This window comes from Sander lucioperca, chromosome 24 (assembly GCF_008315115.2).
Source record: "Sander lucioperca isolate FBNREF2018 chromosome 24, SLUC_FBN_1.2, whole genome shotgun sequence".
Classification (NCBI taxonomy): Eukaryota; Metazoa; Chordata; class Actinopteri; order Perciformes; family Percidae; genus Sander; species Sander lucioperca.
In genome coordinates this window covers 19,951,801-19,957,800 of record NC_050196.1, presented here as the reverse complement: position 1 = coordinate 19,957,800, position 6,000 = coordinate 19,951,801, and the positions used below count along the sequence as shown (strand labels likewise).

The 6,000-nt window shown below is 46.2% G+C and overlaps 1 pseudogene; it reads left to right on the top strand.

Annotated features, from left to right (window-relative positions):
* The first annotated feature begins 4,986 nt into the window (after positions 1–4,986).
* Positions 4,987–5,700, top strand: LOC118494517 (annotated as a pseudogene).
* The last annotated feature ends 300 nt before the right edge of the window (positions 5,701–6,000 follow it).

Here is a 6,000-nt window from a genome sequence, read left to right as displayed (position 1 = left end):
CTCTCCTCTACTTCACCACTGTTCTCCTTCCTCCCACTTTGGCCTGACAGGACCCAAGGCTTGAGCTCAAAACCACCAGCTTTCAGGATCAGTTTCACATTTGCGGTGATGATTTCCAGCTGGTCGAGGCTGTTGTGAGATGTGAGAATGTCAATCAACATAGCTGTCCTCCTGGAGTATCCGCTGCTCTTCCTTGAGGTGGGTGAAGGGAGGAAGATTAGCAGTCTCACGCATTGCTACCTGTGCAATACAACCAGCAGACATGTCACCGATGTTCACTCTCGTAATAGCATACTCTCCCAGCTCCTCATCCTTGGAGTCTCGTCAGAGGAATCTGTGTACTTCGCAGTCCCCCAGCCAGACTGTTATACATCTTCTTTATGTCTCCCAGAGCAGCATGGACTCCACCTCTGAATCTTAGGAGGACGGAGCGAACCCCAGCTGGCTAGCAGCTTCCCTGATCCCTGGCTGGTTAGCAGCATCCCTGATCCCTGGCTGGTTAGCAGCATCCCTGATTCCCGGCTGGTTAGCAGCATCCTGATTCCAGGCTGGCTAGCAGCCTCACAGAACCCCAGCTGGCTAGCAGTCTCTCAGATCCCTTGCCGGTCTCCGGCGTCCCTGAGTCCGCCCCAGAGACACTGCCCTTGTCCTGCCCCCTAGAGACTTTGCCTTTGTCCTGCCCCCTAGAGACTTTCCCTATGTCGGCGGTCAGACCGACTCCTGCCCCTCGTGTCCTGTCGGCGGTCAGACCGACTCCTGCCCCTCGTACCCTGTCGGCGGTCAGACCCACTCCTGCCCCTCGTGTCCTGCCGGTGGTCAGACCCACTCCTATCCCTCGTGTCCTGTCGGCACCCCAGTCAACCTCTGTTCCCGTTGCCTGGCCACCTGACTCCAGCACAGCTGACCCGTCGCCTGGCAACAGTGCCTGAGTGCCCATGGTCCCCAGTTCCTGAGCGCCCTCTGTCCCCAGTTCCCCAGTGACTCTCTGCTCCCCCGGACTCTCTCGCCCTCCTTGGGTTGTTTTTGGTTCTTTGGACACTTTTTGTTTTTTTATCTTTTTTGACTTTTGTTCCTCCTCTGTTCTTCCCTCCCTGCCCTCCCTGGGTTGTTTTTTGTTTTGAGTTTTTTTTTTAGTCGACTGGAATCCGCCCTTGAGGAGGGGGTACTGTCGTGGTTTTGGACATTTCTGTTGCCTGTATTATTATTTCTGTATGTTTTCTGTTGTGTTTATTGTATTCTTCGGTCTGTGTATATTTTATTGTGCATTTTTCTGTTCCCTGTTGTGCATTTCCCTGTTTATGTTCTGTTTCCTGTTTTATTTTGATAGTCTGTTTTCTGTCTTGTCACGTCTAGTTATACTTCCTTTGTTTTCCCGCCTGTGTGATTGTCTGATGTGCTCCACCTGTTCCCCTGGTGTCACCTGTCTTGTGTCTTCTCGTTACCTAGTTTATTTAGCCCCTGTATTTGCTTTGTCTCTTGTCAGATCGTTTTGCGTCTTCGTCTGGTCAGTTTGTGTGTGCTTTATCTCCCTGTGTCAGTCAATTCTAGTTTGTTACTCACTGGATTTCCTTTTTTATCTGTTCCTGGTTTTTTGAAGACTCTTGTTTATTTATTTATTTATACTGTTTATTGATCCCCAGTGGGGAAATTGCAATTTACACTCTGTTAGAAATCACTACACACAGGCCTGAAAAAACAAATGGAGAGATGTCAGAGTGAGTGGGCTGCCAGTGCTGGACCAGCGCACTGAGCGGTTGTGGGGGTATGCTGCCTTGCTCAAGAGCACCTGGCAGTGCCCAGGAGGTGAACAGCTCCAGCTACCAGTCCACACTCTATACTTTGGTCCGTACTGGGACTTGAACCGGCGACCCTCCGGTTCCCAACCCAACTCCCTACGGACTGAGATACTGCCACCCCAAAGGGTTGTGGTTTTTGGTTTTCATTTCCTTGTGTTTTGTATTTTTTGGGGACTATCTCTGTTCGCATTTTCCTTGTTTTTGATTAAATAAACCCCAGCGCTCAAACGTTCTCCTGCCTTCCTGCCTCCTCTCTGCATTTGGGTCCACTATTCGCTGCTGGTGTAACAGTAATCCTTGCTAGTAGGATTGTGCATCCTCCATATATCTGTAAGATGGTGGGATTCCACAACTGCTTTAAACACGTCCGATATATGTTTCTGGGCTTTCGTGTGATTGACCCCTGATCTATCCTGATTTAAATCTAGTACTGCATTCATGTCTCCCCCTATAATTAGTGAATATTCATTGATAGAGAGCAATTCATTGGTTAGTCGTGGGAAAAACTTTCATCATATGTAGACGGTGCATATACCGAAACAAAGGCTATTTTCCTACTCCTTATCGTGGTACATATATAAGATATCCTGCCTGATAAGCCTTTACTGCTTTTGTCTATGGCATTTCCACAACACAATGAAGACCTTGGTTTTGGTGTCGTCACTAGATGAGGCAGCAACCTTGAAGTATTTGTTTTGTAGACTATTTACATCTCTTTTACGTAAATGTGACTTTTGTATAAGCGCCAAGTCTATGTTTTTCCTTCTTAAGTAGTCCAGGAATTTAGCTTGTTTGATCGGCCCGTTTAGCCCCCTAATGTTGACTGAAAGGATTGAAAGCTCAGCTATCTTCAAAATGTACACGCATACATGTCTCGAGTACCGTACCGGATTTCGCTGACAAATCTGTAATAAAGGGTGAACTGTTAGCTCTGAGCAAGGTGTGACAAAAAGAACTGGGTCAACCTATAACGTTGGGGGAACTTAAATCAGCATTAAAAACTTAAAAAGGGGAAAACGCCAGGGTTGGATGGAATTCCAACAGAACTTCTTCTACAGTATTTTGAGATATTATGACCTACCATTTTACAAGCTTTAACTTCAGCCATAGAGAAGGCAGCAGGGCCAGATGGCCTCCCAATTGACATATAAATACTTGGCAACTCTGCTTTATGAGATGTATCTAGAATCCTACAAGAATAGCTACTTCTCGGCCTCACTGAGAGAGGCCTTAATCATCCTGCTTCCAAAACCAGGAAAACCTAACACTAAATGTGCAAATATGTGACCTGTAAGTTTAATTAACACTGATACAAACATCCTCTGTAAAATGTTAGCAAAAAGGCTAGAGGGTGTGCCTCCAATTATTGTGGGGGATGACCAAAATGGATTTGTAAAGGGAAGGCAAGGATTTCATAATGTAAGGCTCATTGTACTGTACTGCCAAAAAGAAGAAAAAGACACGGCTCTTCTCTCGCTTGACGCGGCGAAGGCCTTTGATAGGGTTGAGTGGACTTATATCTTTGATGTTAAAGCTCGATTTGGTTTTGGAAATACTTTCCTTAACTGGATTAAACTATTACACCTCAACCCTATAGCTATAGTGTCTGAGCCCTTCAATTTTACATGAGGTTGCCCCCAAGGTTCACCTCTATCACCACTTCTGTTCATACTAGCTATTGAACCACTAGCAATAGCAATTAGATCTAGTAGGCAAATACAGGGGATTACAATTGGCAACCGAGATCATAGAATAGCTCTTTTTGCTGACATCTGGCAATTAAACACATCCGTACCAACACTGTTAGATCTAATCGGCTTGCTTGGTAGTATGTTCGGATATAAAGTAAATGTTTCAAAATCATCACTAATGCTGCTTAACTGAAATGAAAGACAATATATAAACAAATACTTATTTACTTTCAAGCTATATTTAAAAATGAACATTTTGCCTAAATTCATGTATTATTTTCAAAATATCCCTCTCATGCCACCTGCAGAAATGTTTAAGAAACTCACAGCACTATTCAGGAAATTTATAGGGAATAAGAAATGTCCTTGAATCCGCATATCTTCCATTTGGTACTGGGGGGCTGAAATGTCCAAATCTTGACAGTACGTACACACCGCCGCCGACTTGAGCTTCTAAAGTTACCGGAAGCCATTCATTTTCAATGTAAGCTGGCTTCTCTCAGCTGCAAGGAGCGTAAAAGCCGTCGGCGTCACGTTTTGGGCATTTTGAGCGACCAGAACGTCAATCACAAAGTTGAAAGTAGGTCAACTTTATGGTAATGAGCTATGACGCGGTTCAGCGGCAAACGACCAGCAACCAATCGGGATACAGACGTCCTTCGCGCTGGCTGATTCTGGAGAAACATACGATGTAAACTTTCGTTCCTACCAAAACATTAGTTCCTGTGCTGGGTTCCCTATCATTTATGATATGATGTTGTTTGCATATAGGGACCAGTTACCGGTTAATGAGACAGCGTTTGCACTTTGCAGCAGTTCCAGTTGGGCTCCTTTCTCCGTGTTGTACAGGCTGTGTATGCGTGAAACTACTGTCCTTCTCGACGGCAATGTACTATAAGACGGGTCAGAACATGCCAACCGTAGTACGTCTTTAAGACCCACTCGGGTTCTACGATGCTGACAGGTCTGCAGTTAGTTGCCCCCCATTTCGCAAGAGAGTAATGTTTTTGGATTTGGTTTCATCAACAGGTCGGCGAGTAGCACTCTCCAAAATAGTGCTTTGCCTGAGCCCACTAGCATCAACCTGAGTCACGTTAATTAGCTCGTAGGTGGTAGCTCAAGCTTGACGTGCTTCGGTGATATTTTAATTCGGCTTTACACAATGTGCATATGGCTTGTGACTTGTCTAATGAGCTGTCCAGGAGTTTCGGAAAATAAAAAGCGCCATTCAGAATTGTGTTTTCTGCTGTCTTTCTCCATCATGCCTGCAGCCTGCAGCAGCAGGATGTGTTACGAGGAAGTATGGCAGCTTGATGATAAGTAAAGGTGCAGCAAAGGGTCAAAATATTAGCCTGTTAGGCACGACGCGAAGCCAAGTGAAGTGTAAAATAAATTAATAAATGGCGGCATGCGATTAATGCGATTAAAAAAAATTAACGGGTTATGCTCGGCCCTTAATCGCATCGCGATTAACGCGTTAATGCTGACAGCCCTACTTATGTTTTTTTTCTGTTGTCTGTTCACTAGCTCAGGATTGCAAAAAGAAATGGAAAAGCTTGAGAGACATGTTCAGGAAGGAAAGAAAGAAGGAAAAAGATAGGCGAAGAAGTGGCGCGAGTGCAAGCAGTGCCCGGCCATGGCGGTACAGTGCAGCCATGGGCTTCCTCAATCCTTTCATGGAGGACCGACCAACGTCCAGTAATATGGGGGGAGGGGAAGCCCTAGATGGCAGTGGACAATGGCCAGAGGACAGTGATAATGCCATGGCCGGGCACAGTCAGGCACCAGGCATCAGGCATCAGACTAGTGCAGAGAGCAAGCCAGCCCGCCCCAAGAAGGAAGAGGCCCCACACCTCTGACTTTGAGGAGAGACTGCTCACAGCATTGGAGGCTGTGAGCAACAGACCGGGACCTGTCCCCAGCCCTTCTCCTCCTTCTCCCCCTCCGCCTCCTCCTGATAGTGATAGCTATTTTTTTAAAAGCCTGCAGGAAGACTTCAGAACCCTGTCTTTAAGAACAAGGCAGGATCTGAAGTTTGAGATGCACCACCTGGTGTATGAGGCAAAGTGTCGTGAGGTTGACCCTTGGGCTGAGAGGAACGGGGTGCAGCTGACAACACTGTGAGGGGTGTTAGTAAGCTTGTTACCCTCGCAGTGCTGTTAGCTGCCCCCTGTTGTCTCTCCCTCACATGCACGCGCGCACACACAGTATCATTCACATGGGGCTGGATGATTAATCGAAAAATAATCGTAACCGAAATTCAGAGCCTATAACCGACGTAATTTTACCAAGTCGGTTATTTCGGTCTTTTAATCCTATTAACATTTCCGCGGCCGCCCACTGTGTGTTAATGTACTTTCCCCTTAAAACATATTACGGCCGCTGCGTATGTAGTCACGTGACTCCACCCCGTCCAGTCTGCGACCATAGGTGCTTTCCGATCGGATAGTACTTGTACTTTTTAGAGGAAAGGTACACTTCTAAGCAGTTCTAAGAACTACTCTCCCCCAAAA